At 41.5% G+C, this 19,789-nt stretch overlaps 1 protein-coding gene across 2 annotated transcripts in view; it reads left to right on the forward strand.

The window, feature by feature from the left end:
• The first annotated feature begins 212 nt into the window (after window positions 1-212).
• EYA1 (EYA transcriptional coactivator and phosphatase 1) overlaps window positions 213-19,789 on the forward strand; it is a 215,895-nt gene continuing 196,318 nt past the window's right edge. For both annotated transcript variants that reach the window (XM_067553627.1, XM_067553628.1), the window contains exon 1: window positions 213-414. The gene's annotated coding sequence lies outside the window, so the exon portion shown is untranslated. The remainder of the gene's footprint in view (window positions 415-19,789) is intronic.

Consider the following 19,789-nt stretch of genomic DNA (forward strand, 5'->3'; position numbering starts at 1 on the left):
ACTGTCTTTCAGGCAGCCCAAGGGGCGCGGCTGAGAGAACAGGGCCCCAGCCACGCGCTCCCACTGAAGGGCAGCCTCGCAATTTCAGCGGGAGCAGGGCGAGCGCGGCTCCTCTAGCCTGCGCCCCTCAGGCCGCGGCGTGGGCGGACCGGCTGCTCCAGCGGCTCCAGTCCGGGGCCGGGCCCGGGCAGGCGCGCTGCGTGAGCGAGGCGGAGAGAGAGGGAGGCAGGCAGGCAGGCAGGAGCCGGGGCTGCTCAGGTGGAGGGAGGCGCCCTGCTGCACTCCTTCCTCGAGGAGGGGCCGGGCATTGGGAAGCGGGCACCCACCGGCTGGTGTCCCCGAGCGTTGCCGGGCTGCGAGAACTTGCCCGCCCGGCGTCTGCTGGGGGAGCGCCGCGCCGCCTTCCAGTCCGAAGTGAGTCCGCTCATTCGCGCTGCCCGCCCTGCTGCCCCCTCCCCCTCCACCCGCCTGCGGCGCGGGGCGCGTCGTGGCCCTGCTGTGGCGGGCGGGTGAGGGCTGCGCATGGCCCGCCCGGGGACTGTAGGCGTTCAGGTGCCCCTGCCTGGCCCCGGGAGGATGCATGCGGGGTGTGGGCGTTGCTTGGCACGGGGGGGCTGGGGCTGCCCTGTGGGGTCCGGGGCGGGTAAGTGCTCGGGCTCTGCGGGGAGCCGGCTTGTTTTATTTGCACGGAAGATCAGACCTTAGGAAATCGTAAGCAGCAGCCCGGAGACTGCTGCAAATCTCAAGGGCCGGCCGGCCCGGGTATCTGCTGGCTGCGAGCCGTCTCCCCGTGCGCAGGATTTGCGGGAGGGGTTTGGAGGGTGGGTTGAAATGCAGAATTTCTGCCTCCAACGCTATAGTTAAGCGAAGGAAATTCGCAGACATACAACAGAGGTCATGGGGGGTGGCAGGCACTACAGTGGGTGGGGTGTGAGCCCCAGGCGGTGCCGACACTTGCGCTGCCCGTCCATGGTTGCTCCTGGGGAAGTGCCCTGCGGGTCTAAGGACTGCATCATGCCGCTGGGTTAGATAACCAGGCCGGCTTTAGAGGGTAAGGCACCTGGGTGTGAGGCTTATTATCTGAAGTATTTAAATATAAGCTGAATGTCACTGGCTCGCTGTGAATGTCTTCGTGGGTGTATTTTAGCAGTGTAGGCAATGACTGGGGAGGAAGGGGGCAGAGAAAGGCCCCTTTGGCTTTGGAATTGCTTGGATGTGTGTTTGTTAGGAGCAAAGTACAAAATAATGTGTGGCTGTGCAGTAAGGCATAGAAGCATTAGGATATTTCTCTTCAACCCTTTTCTGAGTGTAGTGGTCTCACTCTGAACACTTAAAGCACAGCACATGTATTGCATAACTAATCTTCACATCGGCCCACTGTGGCAGGGTATCATCCCTGTTTTACTGAGGAGAAAACAGAGTAAAGTGATTTCTCCAGAGTCACAGGGTGAGACATTGTCAGTGCTAGGATTAAATCTTAGGAGCTCCTCACTGTTGCTAGTCATTTTATTTCTCTAAACTAGTATTCCTCAACCCATGGGGGCATGACTCAAAAATGGGCCACTTCCCCTGGCAGGGAGAAGAGGAAAATCAGTAATACCCTGTGGCTGCCAGCAATCAGGGTGGGCAGGGAAAGAGCGACGTGCTCATTCTGAAGTCTGGCTTCCACTCTGCTCTTTCCTGTCCTCAAGCTCCAGCCCATTGGCTCTTCCTTCTCATCCTTCATGATGCTCAGCTTTGAGGCAAGGGAAGCTTCATGCCTACACATTCTTCTTGCTGACCCTACCCACAGGAGCCCCAGCACCCAAAATCTGTCTATTATGTCTTTCTATGACCCAAATCTTAAAATAGCATTATAATTGGTTACAGGATGATTATTTTTTTCCATTTTGTTGATTGTAGGTCCAAGACAAGTTGAGAATCACTTCTTTTGGCTTAACTGCCTCTCCTCTTCAAAAATTGTAATTGTGCAGGCTGTACTTACTTTGCGTGTGAAATGATATTTGTAATAACAAAAACAAAGAGTAGAGTTTTATTAAATTAAGTAACATTAGGATCAGATTTGTTTTCTTTCTAGACTTTTAGGAATATATGTTCCCTTCTGTTACATTGCATGGAAGAGCAATTTGTATTAACTTTCTTAAAACACAGGTAGAAAATCCCTTGCATGGTTACATATGCTTATGCATAATGCTCAGTATAGGAGCAGCACTGTACAGTAGCAATAGTGCAAGACTTCCACAGTATCATTGCTTTTGTTTCAGTGGGTCTATGGTCTTCCCTAGCTGGGGAAGAGTCAGCCACCCAAAGGTACGAAGTATGGTTTTCCTCCCACCAAAGAGAGAAGATGATTTATTGAAAACCAATGATCGTTGCAAAAAACCGGCAGATTAATGCTATGTTGCCTACAACTATACTGAATATTATTATGCTCATATAGTTATTGCTCCCTTGCACATTCCCTGCCAGATGATGTCTGTACCAGATTGAGGGTGAGAGGTGCAACGTATGGGTATTTCTCCGGTAGAGTTTTTACGTTCAGTTAAGATTGCTGGTTAACTTAAGGTTGCTAGCACATTTGTAAAGGCTAGTCTGCACACTAGTTTGTTCCAGGCTTCTAACATTTGCAATTTACCCTAAACTGACCTCTAGGATAACTACAAATGCTTATAGCTAGAACAAACATTTGTGGTGTCTCCAGATTAGACTCTACAAACAGGTTAGCTACCTCAAGTTAATTGTGTGTTTGTTTTTTTTTTTTTTTAATTTTAAACCTTGAGTTAAATGACTGCCAATCTAGTGAAGCGGAGGCACGGAAGATGTGAAAGTAGGTCTGCCCTCTGTATGGAGCTGCCCTTCGTATTTTTGAGCAGAATCATAAAACAATTTAAGTTCTCTCTGTCCCTAGTGATCAGACCACTACTCTGGGGGTGTCTGTAGGTTTTTGGAGTAAAAGTCATTTACTTGATTCTGTGCCGCCTCCTATCTTTATGCACTCATTTTCGATAAAAGGAGGAGGAACCAGCCTCTGCCAGTACCACAAAACTGTGCAATGGACAGTTCTTCAAATAACCCGGCTGTCCAGGTCCCACGAATCTGGGCATTCAGGTGAATTCCAGGTTATTTTCTCCTGACCTTTATTATGTTTATATAATTACAGAATTTAGAGACGCCAGCTATGTTACTGTTCAAAATAGCAATCCCATCTCTTCCCCCTAGACTTGGAGAGGTGGGACACCTGCTAGTGATGTAAAATGAAGACATTAAAGTTAATGTATCTAAGAGGTTTGCATTTTTTTCATATTTCCTTCCTTCACTGCTTTGTTACCTCTTTCTGTCCTTTTATGTGTAATCCATTAGTCTTCAGATGATTGATTTCTCAAATGTCTGTTTCCTTTTACCTTTCTTTTCACCTTATGTTTATCTTTCTTTGTAAAAGTGGCATATCTTCTCTCACTCAGTCTTTCATAGCAATACTTCGGTCTTCTATGTCATTCAACAAACATTGACATGAATCCATGGTCTATCTCCATCGATTGTAAAATTATCTTCATTTTACAAGGAAAGTAAGGCAGAAGGCTTAAGTGATTTGATGAAGGTTGCAGAGAGGATCAGTGGCACAGCCAAGTTTAATCTATGGGTCTTTTTGCCACTGACTTCAGTAGGGCCAGGCTTTCAGCCCATGCATTTCCAGGTTCTTCCCTCTGTGTTTTAGCTCACTAGATTATTGTATTCTCTGAAGTTGTCCTTCCATGTGACCGCTCAGCGGAGGTGCCCATGAGAGAAAATATGCACTTACTGCTAGTAGCAATAATTGTGTGCTAACATGAGTCTGACCAGACCTCAGCATCCTATATTTGTGGGTTGGAGAAGCCCTAAAAGCTGGCCCTTGGAGGTTTATAGGGGGACTCATGAATGATCCATGGATTGTTAGAAAAATTACTGAAACAAATTTACAATTCTAGGGATAACATAAAAAATATAAGCCATCTTCATAATGAAGAGAGCTAGAAACTAACTTTTGTTTTTAAATGAAAACAGAGATTAATGGTGGGGTAAAGTCCTCAAAATCAGGGGAAGCTGCAGCTGTGCGCTTCCCAGACCTTAAAAGGCTTCTCTGGCTCTGAGCTGTTTCTGTATTCTTTCCCTGCAGCTGTTTCTATATCAAGTCACACCTGCTACCACTTTAGGCAACTGGTCTGGTGCATGGAAGCAGTAGGAGGTTGCTTGAAACTTCTGTGCTTGCTAATGAGTTGAATCTTAATTTTTTTGTACAGTAGGGGGGTATTTGGATCTACATGAATAAGACATCTCTTAACTTCCAAGATGCAATGTTATGAAAGCAAAGGTATTTGTTATGTGCCAACATAATACATGCAAATTCATTCTATTATTTACCTTTCTTATTCTTGTCAAAGCCAGTAAATACCTTGAGCAATGACGATGAAAGTTAATAAGAAAGAGAATTGAGATTAGCAAATTTTTAGGTAGCATAGGTAGCTATAATACTTTTAAATGCGACTTTTGTGTTAATTATAGGTGCCTGAATGTTAGCAAAGCTTTACTACTTTAGGCTAAGATGTGCAAAAACAGTATATATTGTGTGTTATAAGATATCTTAAGTATCTGACTTCCAGGCAGCAACTTTGGAAGTATTTCATAACCTTCTTTACAAAAACAACCTGGCCACGTAAAATCAACCAATGCCATTACCTTTAAACTGCACTTAAAACAAATGCAAAAAAGGCTTTCTAAAACAGATGTATAGCTATTACATTTTGATACTGGATGAAAGCAAACAGATGTAGTTTGGAAAGTCAATATGTAATTGTAAAATTGAAGTTTACTTCTAAGGTAGCTTACACTTTCATTTGCTCACTGGTTAGGTAAATGTTCTAGCTGCATTTTATATTTTGTGTTTTCAAACTTTTCATTCATTAGTTTCATAACATTTACTAACCACTTTGTAGCTGTGACACCTTTGAGGGGTGCCCAGTGAAATTACTGATGAACCTGGGAACTTGAGTAGCAGATACCGCCTCCTCAGCATAATACATAATGGCTCAGGGGAGGGCAGGAGAGTGCGAGTGGCAGGGGTCTCATGGGGAGAGCAGGTGTGGAGAAGAATAGAATACGTATCTATCCTCCTATGTACCCGGGCCTTTTTAAATTGCCAGGCCCTTGGACAATTGCCCCCTTTTCACTCCCACTTCTTCCGCCCTGTTGGTGGGCCTGAGTGGGAGGGAGTCTGTCCTGGTAGTTGGGCATCAACTCCAGTGCAACATCAGCCTTTCAACCATGCAAGCACTCTCCTCAGGACTTTGTCCGTCCTATCCTTGTTTTGCAGGTTAACAAGTGCACCCCAACCTTTGAGAGAAACCATGAAGAGGGTTCCTCTACAGTATCCGGCCCCTGTCTCTGGACGCTCATAGATATTACGAAGTCTGCTGTCTCCAAAGAGAGAGTATACACACCAGCCAGTTAGTTAGGCTAAGGATGCACGCTTTACTTTAATGTTACAGCACTTAAATGAATTTATTAACATACATATTCTTGGTTTTACATAAAGAACAGAGATTTAAGAGATACTACGCAAAGATAACAACAAAATTGGTTACAAATAAAAACAAAGAATTACATGCATTGAAGAGATCATGTATAACATTGGCAGGCTACAGTCTTTGTCTAAAGCAGTTTTTCTCACCTACAGCCATTTCTAACGCTAAGCGCCATGGGCCCATGTGGATGGGGATCCACTGTTCATGGATGCAAACAGCACTGACATATTTGTTCCATCAGTGATGGATAAACAAAGATTCCTTCCCCTACTTCTTACAGACCAGAAAAGCTTGAAATGTGTTCTTTAGACATGTACCCCCAATTCAAGTTCTTCTCTCCTGCTGTGGTGGTTGTGGTGCAGATACCAGGTCTCCTTTTCCCATTCTCTTGTTAATTTGCCTTTCTTGTTGACTCATTATGCAAATATAGTCTCCCACTGTCTGCTCAATTTCCGTTATAGACAAGGAGAGAACTACTTTCCCTCCTGTCTGGAAGAAAATCTTATTTCTCCCTTTGTTTGGTTACAGACTTTAAAGCAGTGGTTCCCAACCTTTTTGACTCGAGAGCCACAAATATAATTTTTACAACCCTGAAGGGCCACCAGTCTATCAACTCATAAAAAATATATTGAGGTACATCATGAAGGACAAAAATCACTGCATATTTAATTAAACATTTTGATGCTACTGTGTTCATTTTTACATTCACTATTTTACACTTACAAATTACTCACAGTATGTCACACACTTACAGACAAAGCACTAATGTAGATGAGTGACTGTCACGACACACTGAAGCACAGCGCCTGGCAGCTAAGTCATGGTGTGTGGCCTGCAAAGTGCAGGCCAAAGCGGAAGGCACTATTTTTTTTTGAGAGTTCTGCCCCTCCTCAAGCATGGTGGGTCCTGGCTACTCCACCAGCAGCCGTTCCTACCCCCCACTGCAGCCAGATGGAAGGTCTCCCGTACCCCTGGCTGCAGCAGGGAAACTGCATGCGTCCTGTAGCCCTGTGCTGTCCCCCTGGCTCCCTAGGCAGCGGCTCCCTTCTGCAGCCAGGGGGACAGGAGATCAGTGCTCCCCTCCCTCTGCCTCCAGCAGAGACCCCAGCACCTAAGGACCTAGGCAGAGCACTTTGCTCTCTGCTGGAGTCAGGAGAGGGGTGGAGCACTGATCTCCCCTCCCTCTGGCTCCAACAGGGACCCCAGCACCTCTGGACCCAGACGGAGCACTTTGCTGTGTTCCCTGCTAAAGCCAGGGGGAGGGGAGCGTTGATTTCCTGTTCCCTTGACTGCACCAAGTAGCCTGTGCCGGTCTTGTGGCAGTAAACTCCTCCTGGGATCTTAGGCAGTGGCTCCCTTCTGCAGCCAGCGGGAGGGGAATGGTGGGCCACTTTGAAAGACTCCGTGGGCCACTTTTGGCCCCCAGGCCACAGGTTGGGAACCACTGATTTAAAGCATAATATTACTAAGTATCAATAGTTCCTCATATAGTGTTAATGCATACATTTCACAATGATGTTAATGGCCAGTGTGTAATAAGCTTTCAGTATATACCTTATAGACATACTTTTTAGATAAATCCCATGACAGCAAGATTAGGCATGTAGTGAGTTTGTTAGGTCTGACAAGTTGCTGACAGACAGCAGTGAACCAGCAAAGGGTCTCTGTTCACAGTAACATTTTCTTAAACTAATGTTTAGCCCCAAAACACATTTAGAAATTTCATTCCAAACCAAAAAAACCCCCAAAAGTACATATGTGATACTTACATTTAAGAAAAATTTTTAACATTCAAAATATAGTGCCACATAGAGATTAGGAAACACTATTAATTTGTTTCTGGTATTGCCAGCCCATATGACATGAGCTTGTCCTACAACTGAAAAATGAATTTCTTTCACAAGGGTCATTGTTTCAAAAATGTAGAATGAGAATTATCTAATACTTGTTCTAATATTGTTATAGCATGGAGATTTTTGCAAACAATTCTAGAAGGATATTTTCACAGTGCTGGCCGATTTCCCTCTCCTGGACGCTCGCGAGACTGATGTGTTTGGATCTGTGTGCTTCTAAGCGCCCCTGTGTCTCGGTAGGCTCTAGTCACAGGCTCTGGAGCCATTTTAGGGAATGGGATTCTGTAGTATAGCTGTCCTAGACCCCCCAGGACCACTGTTGACCCTCTCCACTAAGACCCCCCAGATGCTCAAGCACAACTTTCCCAGAGCTCCACCCTTGTGGATACTTGGGTTTATAGTTTAACTCTTCATGGATATGTGATGATTGAAACAAGTAACACAGAGACTTTGCAGAGGAATTTCTAAACCTATTATACTTTACTCAGTGACAAAGCACAAGAGATACGCAGATCTAGGGAAAATAATTACACCTGTACACAATTCCCTTCCTCTGAGCTCTCACCATGCTTGAGTATTTCCTGGGATTTGGTCTCTGCTTTCAGGGGATCCAGGTTTCTTCTCCTGAACCCCACTTTTCTGGCTCAATCTGTTCTTCTTGGTCGCAGACTCTCTTTCAAGTCCTGCAACAAGCTCCCTTTAGCTTGTTCTGGTTTGGTGGTGAAAAGTTTTCCCTTTGCTCAGTGTGTGTGTTTCTCTTTAATAACAGCTCCTGATACCTCTCATTTCTGTTCCTTCTTTTCTGTTGAGGATTTTCCATTGTTTCAACTCCACCTCTTGCAGACAATCTGTGGCAAACTGGTTTCCCCTAGGCAGTGGCCATCTCATTTGTGTTCCATCAAAAGTACTCTAATTTTTTAATTGATTTTTCTCCTCCTGTTTTAAAGTTAAAATTGATCACAGATTGTACTAATTACAATATTTATTTGAATTCATGATTTGCAGTTATTGTGGTATTGACTCAAGTATCATGATGAACTGAGTTTGAGCCATATACTGTTCCACGCATGCAACTTCCATTAATCTCAACGGAAGATTCATGTGAATTGGGCTGTATATGAACCTAAGTAATGATGTGCTTTCCAGTCAACTTTTAAACTGACTGATGTTATTAGAGTGAAGTATTTTAGCCTTAGTAGTGATTGATTGTTCTAGCAGGCTAGAGTATAAAGCAGTGCTGAAAGAGCCAAATTTTGACAATCAGGAGTTATATATGTGTGCAGCAAATTTAGGCATATGGGGTGAGATTTTTCAAAGGCACAAATAGTAATTAGGCACCTACCTGCCATTTTATGCCTTTGAAATTCATCCCTCTCATAAATGCTAATTGGATTTACAGGCATCCAAGTTTGTTGGTATTCTTCACAATAGTAAGAGGCACCAGGCTTAAATCCATGTTGGAAATGTTTATCCGTGGGCTCCTTTTACTACAGAATCTAAATAATATATGGGCACAAGGAAATACATTTTTTACCTCGTGTGGTCTGGAGCAACCCTCACAGATGCTTTTACCTGAGTGTTTAGTTTGCCTCTGTGCAATATATGCAGAGGACCTCCTGCTTTGTAATTCACTTATTTATTTTTAAATAGGTTTTGGTGTATCACTTTCTATCTCTGTCACATTTTGGGTAAGCAGTTTGTATTCTGTTGTGTTCTCATACTTGGTATTGTAAAACAGTGAAAGGAAAACATTACCCATTTGGTCATTCCAGAAGTATGAAATGTTAAAAATTAGGACAATAGGATTTATAATATTTATTCTTGATGAGACATGTAATGTTTTATAGAGTTACTCAGGAGAGACCTGGATACAGACTCTTTGAATGGCCAGATCTTGCATTGGGAATAAGAGGGATACTCCTTGCATGTCCTCTGTAGGAGCCTTTCTTTCTAGCCTGCTTTCACACTGGAAATGCTAATCACTATAGCAGTGATGATTTCACATAGTGCACTAGATTTTTGCAGGATGTATATTTTATTTTATTTAGATCTATAGAAGTTCCTGTCTAGGACTGTAGGAACTCCTGCCATATATTTAAAAATTCAAGCTAGACATACAAACAAAAATAAATACAGAAGTCTTCCTGCCAAAAAACTCACCCCAGCCACAGATCCAGACACAGTGAACAGTGTCCACCTGTTGTGATGGAGAGAGGGTTGGTTGTTCTTTCTGGGTGAGGGTGTGTGTGCAAAAGCAGACACCTATTCACATGGTACACTCCAAAACTGGCTGTTATGTGGGAAATTTCACTCTTAGACCACACTTGCACAGGAATGTCTGATGCAGATCCAAAATTTATTGATTCAGATTCATGTCACCATCCCTGCTGGTGTGCATTTGACTCCTGAGATATTTATATAGTATGTGAGTACATTACATCTCGCAGATCTGGGCCCCTGTCTAATCCATTAGATTGGAGTCCCTAGGGCTGCTTGAGAGAGACTATCAAACCTGCAGCTGCAGAGTTCCTATGTTGGAACGGATGGGCTGTCCACCCCAAGCAATAGCTTTAATTGTTTTCAAAGCTGCTAGTAGGTTTCTGTTTGAATTGCATGTTCTTTTTTTAAAAAGCTGTTATGTTTGGCAAGTTTCTTTTTAGCATTTGGTAATAATTCTTTTCCAAATTCTAGAACGGAAACTGCACTGTGTAATAATTCTTTATCAAATGCTAGAAAGCAAGCTTACTGAATATAACACTAAAACCCAAACCATTGACCTCCTTAAAATTTAGACATAAAACTATATGTACGCATTTACTAGTAGCACTAGAATAAAGCTTGATGACTGCAGCATAGAACACTTCTTTCCTTCCCTAACAGACCTCCTGTAAGCTTTCAATGCACAGATACAGCAAAGTTTCTCTGGCACTTTTCATTCCAGCATGTTGATTAGGGTTGGAGCTTATTGTGTTTAGGATTTTACCTACACATAGCTCTAACCTCTGCAGTAAAATGCAGTATTAGATTTAAAATAATATGAAAAATATGGTAGCGAGGTAATATCTGTGTCAAACTTTCAAAATGATCTTATTCTGATTAAATAAAGGGACTGCATAGCAGTGGAACCAATCACCAGGGAATCCTCCAACATAAAGTGGTTTTCCAGATGATGCAGTAGCAGAGAAAATGTGCAAGTCCCTTTCTTCCAACCACTCCTGGAGTGGGGACATGTAGGATATATAGCTGGCAAAGAGATGTTGCTGGAACACTGCTCTACTTCAGCTATTCTTGGCTATCCGAAGGACACCTAGGGGCCAACCGCAGGTGAACATAAGTTACCGCAGCCCGTAGACTGCACTAATTTATTCTGGGTGCTGGGAAGGGCCTAGAATAAAGGAAACACAACACTCTTTCTTGTACCAAGAATAGTTCAGCTAGAGTGAAGAATCAGGTTCAGTGTTCTGAGGAACCAACGTTTGCACTGAGATCTGTTATATGGCCCTTGGATACTATGATGAGGAGAGTGGCATCAGAACCTATATAGAATATATTTTTCTACTATGGAAGGTTGTGGTTAGGTTGGGTTCCCATTTATGAGATAATCAATCGTGACATGTACCTGGGAAAACTGTGCAAGAGATTATACTTAGCTGGCAACTTCCTATTTTAAGAGACTACCCTAAATGTATATATATAATTCTGCTCTACTTTTAGAAGATCCCCTTTATTCTCAGGGTTTGAGGTCGAGTTACTGACATGCATAAGGAGTGGAGATGTGGAAAGCCCTTCCATAGCAACCAGACATACCTGGCATATTGAGGATACAGACTTATCTCCACATCCTGTGCATTTGATGACTTTTGAGAAGTCTTTGAGACTTTCCCTTACAGGAGAAAGTCGTGTTAAGCTAATTACAGAGGTGTACATTTAGATGCATTGCTATCATTCCAAATAGAGAGAAGGAGCTGTCCACCTTTGGATATCATTGTTGAGAGAAGTACTTTCATTCCCTTTTTATGCTTGTTTACCTTTTGTAGTTTTCTTATCTTTTAAAAATACGAATAACTGTTTGGGGCAGGGGCTGTCATGTATCATTTAGCTTACATTTGTGCAGCTGTGATGCTTCCCAGGGTACCCAGCGTTGTGAAGCCCCTTAGTACCACCTGCCCATAGTGTGGGGAAGCCTTGTCTGTGCTTGTCAGGGGTCAGGTCTCTAACTCCGCCAGCCATGGATAACACAAGCACTGCCCTCTAGACCTGCGCAGGCCTTGTTGTCTCTACACGTTAGAAAAAAGGCACACTCCAACGCATCCACATGACTCCCTGCAACGTCCAGGCCATTTCACTAGACACTCTCAGTAGTGACAGATCTGCTGCTTCCAAAGAAGGAATACACCCCAGTTTACCAGTTCCACCCCAAATCATGGCTCTGTTTAATACACAGTGCTTAGATATACTTGTAGTGAAATCAGGTATAAGTTTATTTAACCAAGCATAGAGATTCAAAGTAGGAGCAAACAAATATTGTAAACAAATGGTTATATATAAAATAAAGTTATAACACACCTTCTAGAGCTTTACCTTAATTAACAAGATACTCTTGTGTCTACTAAAGTATTGCTCACTGGTGCTTTACAGCCAGCTGGCTTTGAACTTCTTTTCATGAGACAAACGATGCTGTCAGCTTGTCTCCTCGGTGAAGGATCCTTTGTGTTTCTTTGCATTCCCTGATATATTAGACTAATCCTGTGATCTTAGTCATAAATAGGATGGTCCCCTGCTGATTGTTTTTTCCTGCAGGTTTTCTCTCTTGTAGATTTTGCAGTCTTTCAGCTGGTATCTCGCTCAGTATGCAAATAGGCCTCCATTTCGGTGCAAAATACAGAATACTCTCATGGCCAGACAGATACCTCAGACCTTTCAGACAGGAGGTTATGTTGCCTCTTGGTGACCTGCCTTAACTGGCAGGCCTTAAGAACTTGATTTTCAATATAGAAGCATAAATCCTTAAATATTATCTGTACATATATTTCACAATGATCATGATGAGCACTGGGTTCCTGGCTCTTCATAGAGACCTCACATGCCACCCTTTGGTGAACTGATATGCAAATATCTGACCCAAGGGATCCCTGTAAAACCTTCTGCATCCCTTGTGCCCTCTTCCAGTTGGCACTAAGGGTTTCCCTGGGTCACAGCAGCACCTAGCATAATGATGCCCTGAAATGGTTGGTCTCTCTAGATGCTACCAGTATATGCATATTGAATAACAATATTTAAGTAAGCAATGTAGTTAATGATCTCAGAAGTAATCTAGGTAAAAAAGAAAAAAAGGGACATGTATTTTCATGATTTCCCCTCAATTTGGGTGTTGTCTTTCCCATAATTTGTGAGGTATTTTTCTCCATATTAGATTACCTATTTTGCATATAATAACTTCTGTGTAATAGATACTCTGAGTAATTCAGATGTAATTTTTGATACATTTATAATGCAAGGAAATTTAATTAGTTTTTTGTAAAACTTACTAAATGTTAAAATATTCTAAAATGACATTTATAATAAAGATAACTCAATTGCCCTTGTTTAAGTTTAAAAGTTTAATTTTTTAAAATTAAAATTACATTATTACATTGTAAGTCAGCTGTTCTATATTGAAAGCTAAACCTTCATGTCACTGCTAATTCAGTGCTGCTGCCAGAGGCCTTCTGCAGCTTTGGAGGCAGGCTGAATTTTGCCCCTAACAGGAGGGTGGGTAGTCATAATGAAGAGGACAAAATTATAACCCCCTTAATTATGAGCATACAACTCCACTGACTTGAAGGTGTGTTTTGACAGAGCAAAGAATGCAATATTGGGCTCTTTCTGATAGTGATGCATTACACAAAATGGCTTTATGGGAACTATATTATAGAAACATCTGCAAGGGTGAGTTAATGTTAGCTGCAGCTCCTGAGAGTCAGATCATTTAGTCACTTCTGAGGTATTGTATAGACTAAAATATATCTGCTTTATGCTTACTGGCATTATTACAAGAATGTGTTTTAAGTGTAAAAGGTTACCAGTCTTGGTAAAGCTTTCATATAATATATTTGTAAAGGGTGTACTGCTGACTTGGAAAGCTGCCAAATCACCCAAATACAACATCACATCAATTATCTGTTGGATATTTTTCCATGGAAAAAAGGCACCATTTCACCTTCAGTGAAGTTGCAGATTCTCAGCTCATGTGTTTTCCCTTTACGAAGATTTGCAGGAGAAGACTTTCAAACAGGCAGCAGTCATTGCTAGGAGAACAGCAATTCTGTACGTTACTTTGGCAGGGAAACATTTCACCCCACTGCTCACTGTTTGCTGTTTTTTAATTACAAATTAATTGCTTTTGTAACTTTTTAAGGTCTTTAATAATTTTCTAATTGCCTGCTTAGGAATCTGATGTTAGAGCAAGTCTTAGGGCCCAGTCCTGCTCCCACAGAAATATTTGAAGTTTGCCATTGTCCTCAACATGAGAAGGATTGTATTGGATTCTTGTAACAGGATGACTGCCGCCCAAGTGCCCCCTCATAAAGTGGTGTCAATAGATGGTATGGGGTGGGGTGTCATCTTGTTACAAGGATCCAATACAATGATTGTTTGTATCCTCACACCCCTGAGTAACATAGTTATACCAACCTAACTCCAAGAGTACACAGCACTATGTAGATGGGAGGATTTTCCCGTCGCTGTAGCTACTGCCTCTCAGGGAGGTGGAGTATCTATGCCGACAGGAGAAACTCTCCTGTTGGCATAAGTATCGTCTTCACTAAGCGCTACAGGCACAGCAGTGCCGTTGCACCGCTGTAAGTGTAGACAAGCTCTCAGATTTCATCAGTGATTTCCTTGGTTTACATTGTGTCTGCTGTTCATGGTGCATTTACTCCACATTTTCATAAACAAATGCATCAAATTTTTCTGGGGGGAGGAGGGGACAATTTCGGAAGCTGGTGTTTGGAGTGATGTCTGCATGACTGGTATGAACAATTCATTTTAAATCTTAAACTGTTGTCACAATATTTTATTCTGGAGATAATTTTCTAATAGAGGAAGCTATCTCTTGAAATGCTCCCTTTAAAAAAAAGGACTGAATCTTTCTGAATGTAACTATTTTTACTGTTACTTATAACATCAAAGAACATATGTGACTTTATAAGCATTGGAGCTATGACCTAATGTAAACTTTCAGAGATTTAGTATAATATCTTTAGCTTGAGGGCAACATTCTGAAAATGTTGTGGATTTTCTTTTATCCTAGCTCAGTCTACAATCATATTTCTTTGTTATTTCCTCTTAGCGTTACAGTACAAATGATGTCGATAGATAGCATGCAGAAACTGAACTAAAAAAACCAAAACACAACAACCCCCACCCCCAAACACAATTAAAAAATCTTTTGCATTGTTGGCACAGAAATAATGGCTGTAGGAAAGTTCCTGGCTGCCTTTCTTTCAGCTGCTGACAGCAAGCACAACAGAGCTGTCGCTTCCTGCATTTGGCTCATGTAGATTGTCATGAATAGCCAGACCATATATTTATTTTAAAGATTAATGTAATTCATTGAATGTTCCTGACTTGTATGTACATGTTAGTTAATGGAAAGCTGCAAATATAAAGATCAGCTCTTAATTTCATGCCAACATTAATACAATTGTGTGGTACTGTATTCTCCACAGGGTGGGTGGGTGTGTGTGTGTGTGTGTGTGTGTGTTAGGGCTGTTTGAAGCACACTGTAGCTAATAGCCCATATGTAATTTGGAAGAAGATATTTTCAGTGAAAGACCCTCGGGGGATAAATGGAAAGTCTGTAAGTAAACAACATGTCAACCTTATGGCAAGAGGTATTGCCTTTAAAATAGTAATTATTTTTGTTGTAACTGAATGGTTGGAAACTCCTTAAAGTTCTATACCCACTTTTAATTATTTGAGGCTATGAATTATAATATGAGAGGTTAGAGGCCTACTCCAAAGCTGCATTGCATAAGAATATATGTGTAGTTTTTAAAGATACTTTTTTAATGTCTCACACTACAATATGATATTTGTTGCTGTCTTCAAGTCTTTTTCTTATCAGATATGATTTGCTCATAACATTTAATTCTATTAGCAAGTCTCCTAATCTATTTATTTCAGTTAACCTGCTTTTTGTGTGTGGTTGTGAGATTTCATGCCAAATTCACCATTGGAATAAATTGGTACAACTCCTGCTATCAATTTAGCACAAAGTCTCTTAATTCAGCTTTATATACAATGACAAAATCTGCGACTCTGAAATTATGATATTTAGCGATGCAGTTATTTCCTGTAATGCCTGTTTTACAGCCCACATTGATAAGAAGCTTTGCATACTGATTGCTAATGTGATGAGGCTGTTAATAACACATTTGAATACTATAAATAAGTCTTCATACCTTGCATAATTATGCATTAGTTAGCTTGTTTTGTTGTACAATTCTGAGTGAGCACTTGGTGAATATTTCTAACATGTAGCTTTTATCCTTGATTATAGAATACTTAGATCATTTTTAAAGGAAACAGCCTACAAATCCAACTTTTGTCTGACCAATTTTTATTTATCATAAAAATATAACTCCTAAGCTTGCTATTAACTTAAATTCTAGAGACTTTCTCTAGAATTTAAGTTAATAGCAAGCTTAGGAGTTATATTTTTATGATAAATAAAAATTGGTCAGACAAAAGTAGGATTTGTATGTAGTCAGTTTCACTGTTTCCCTTGCATAGTCAGTTTCCTGTTTGTCTGAGTTTTTCACATACTAACAAAGTAGAAAGAAACAACTCACCAAGAAAAAGGTGGTTACCCAAAATTGGGTGATAGCGTACTGATCAGGGACCACTGATGTAGTCCATTCCCCTGACAATGGAGGATTGTTCCCTGCAGTATTTGTCTTCTCATTCTCCAGTCCAGCTTTTACTGTCTGAAGCACTGTGGTTATTACCACTTGGCTTAGACATTTATTTTCCCATATGAGTCTATGTCCACATTAGGGTATTGTATCCATTGCTGATGCAGCAATGTGTAGACGGGACCAATCCATATTCAACAGTTTCAGAAACTGGTCGAACCTGGCCTCAAACAGGGCTCAAATATGTTTTTTTAAACTGGTGCTGAACGAGAATCGGTCCTATCTATAGTTAAACAGTTTTCAGCACTACCACAACTGCACCCAGGACTGATGCCCGTTGAACACTCCCCTGGAGCCCAAGGAAGAATTCTGCCTGAACCAGCCAGAATTTTTCCTGTGACTTCCACGCTAACATTATCTCACTGCACAACCTAACATAGGTTGTTCTTTAAATATTGCAGCGTGTATTGGTCAGGTGCACAATATTGATGGCCAGTGTGTAAGTGAGGATTACAATTGTCATTAACAGGAAATACTTGTTTGTGTTTGGGAACTGACAGTCAGGAACTCTGCTGGGGCTGTTTGGCCCATCCATTCTTTCTACCACTCAACCCAGCCCACTTGACAGCAGAGTCTGGGAGGTATCACTTGTGCTCAGTGCTTCCTGATGGACATCCTTCCTTTGCTGAAGTAGGTTGCAGTCATGGACCTTATTGTGAGGGGCTTCTGTGTGTACACCTTGATGGCCACTGAGTGCAGTTGCCCTATCAAGATACATGTAGGTCAATGAAACTGTGGAGTTTGTCCTGGCCAAATATATATGGCAGAAAAAGCAGATTTACCAGATTTGTGGTATATCAGTTTTATGCCAGAAGTGTAACTCCACTGATTTCATTGTAGCTACATCACCATTAAACTGGAGAAATGCAGTGGTGAATGAAGCCCTAGAACTAGGTTCCCAGTTAATCCATTAAATTACTGTTTGGGCAGCCAGATTAGTCACAAATAACCATTAAGATTTCTTAAAACCAGTAGTTAGCAAGGCAAAGCAAAGAATAAATCCAGTGAGGTATGGAGCATGAAGGCAGAGGAGAAAAGATGAGTGAACCATGAAATGTGTGTGGGGAGGGAAAGGGGAGTTTCAGATTGTGAAATTATAGTGATACAAATCAATAGCCTTTTACAGTCCAGAATCCAGAACACCTGCAGCTACTCCAGGGTCCTGTGAGTAAGCCACTGACCTAGGGAGATTTTGTGGGGAAGAAAGACACATTAAAACAGAAAGTAAAAGACACTAATTTTGGAAATGACCAGGAGACCCATGTAATGAGATGACTTCCCCAAAACAGTTTGCAAAACCAACTGGGAAACACTGAGGTCCTATTCAGTAACTAAATTGCAGGCTATGTTACATACCAGGAAAGGAAAGGAAAAGAGAGGTAGTCAAGTACCTGAGGAAGGACCAGGAAAATGGAAATGTTTATAAGTCAATACCATGGAAGTGGAAAAGTAGATGAGGAAGACTTGCCACTTTCTAGGGCCAGCCAGAGTCGTCTCTGCTGAATGAGAGGTACAGTGAAATTCCAGCTTGTATCTGGGATCAGTCGTCACCTCGTCGATGGTAACAGCCAGCAGGGGACACCACAATAGGTCCCTCGTCCACATGCTGCTGTTACACTCAAGCAGCCAAACTAGGACTTAATTTAACTCTTGTGCCTGAGTGATATTTTCATTGTCTAAAGAAAATGTTTGAACATTTTTATCAAAGGGACTTGAATGTGCAGTGACTGTGTGTTTGGGATCACATACCATATAAACTGATTGGGGCAGCTCTTAGTTACACCCGTGTATATCTGGACTAACTCCACCTACTCCCTCTTCTCTCCCACCGGATACCTGAGAAAGAAATACACAAATATAACACATTAGCCAGAGGATTGTGTGTACCTCTAGATATGTTCACCTCACTCTATCCAAAAGTATTGCCCATAGAGAATTCTGGCATGTCTACTCTTCGAGCTGGCGGTGTGATTCTCAGCTCGAGGAGACAAGCTCATTCTACCTCTCACTGAGCTAACACACTAAAACTGAAGTGTACCTGCAGCAGTGTGAGTGGTGGGATGGGTTATCTGCTCCAGGTATGTGCCCATCCCTTACCCTAGGCACATACTTGGGGGAGCTACACTCTAGTTTTAGTGCGCTAGCTCAATAAGAGCTAGTGCCAATCTGTCTCCTCAAGCAGGGGAGTCCATCTCCTCCAGCTTGAAGTGTACACATACTCTATATCTGAGTCTTGTTTAATGAAAATGCTTATTTTGAGAACAAGCTTTTACTCTCTTTCAATGATAAATAGAATCTCTTCTTCAGACTTCCTGTGCTTGGTGCGGTGCTGTAACTGATGTTTGAGTTTAATCAGTCTGACCATAAACATTTAAATGCTAAAGCTAAATTATTGGTAGTTTGCTAAGAACCACCCGTTGTGCAGATACACATCCATTTGGAGTATTTCTGAATATCTTGACTTCAATCTAATTTTTGCTGTAACTTCTTTTTGCTATCAAGTAATCACACAGGTTGCTTTTTCCTCTCCTTTTGTTTGTATAGTTACTTGGTAAGATTCAGCATGCCCATTCCTTTGCGTAATGAACCTGAGGTCTGCCTCTGCTATATCAAAAGAACCCACCTCAGGGACCGTATTAAAGGAGAACTATTTGTAGGTTTGTGAATTATGTGCACACTTTCTAAAGACATTCCATTAATAATTTATAAGACCAAGCCAAGGGTTCCTGGATATTTGTACATTTGTTGTGGATTATTCATATCCCTTAATGGCTTGTTTGTTAATCCCTCCTTGTTTGTTATGCCATTTGCTAAATTTATTTTCCTAGTCACCTGTGTTCTGTAAGAAAATTTGAAATATGTGCTTGTACCGATTTGTCTTAATTATTTAACTAGCCTAATTTTAAGTAAAAAGAATATTGAAATAAACTATGTTAGAAATACCTCCCAGAACTGAAATAATACTTTTGATATTTAGTTTTTTATCTGTCAAGTTTCTGAACACAGCAATTTTGTATAAGGAAATAGAAATAGGAGGAAAAATCAGCCACCTTCTTTTCAATAAATGTATGAGTCAAGTTCTACGTAGAAATGTTGGAGATTCTGCTCACCTCTTGTCAGTATCTACACAAGGACAGGGCTCCATTTACTTCACGGCATAGTAAGACCAAATTCTATGTCAGGCACTGGTAAATTCAGCGGCAATGTTAATTTGTTGTAAATCCATAAAATACCCTTCATTCCCATCCCTCCCAATAATCCACATGACTATGGCTTATAGCTGAAAATAGTCACTGACAAATTGTACATCAAGGAGTATTTTCAGTAGTAATGATTTTTGATAATGGATTTGTCGCTGTGTTCTCCAGACAGCCTGGATCTGGGCTGTAATTCAGTTACAATATTGTCTGGGCCAGTTCAT

The sequence above is a fragment of the Emydura macquarii genome, unplaced genomic scaffold (genome assembly GCF_026122565.2).
Source record: "Emydura macquarii macquarii isolate MOO-44397 ecotype Brisbane River unplaced genomic scaffold, CSIRO-AGI_Emac_v2 contig_1477, whole genome shotgun sequence".
In the NCBI taxonomy this organism is placed as follows: domain Eukaryota; kingdom Metazoa; phylum Chordata; order Testudines; family Chelidae; genus Emydura; species Emydura macquarii.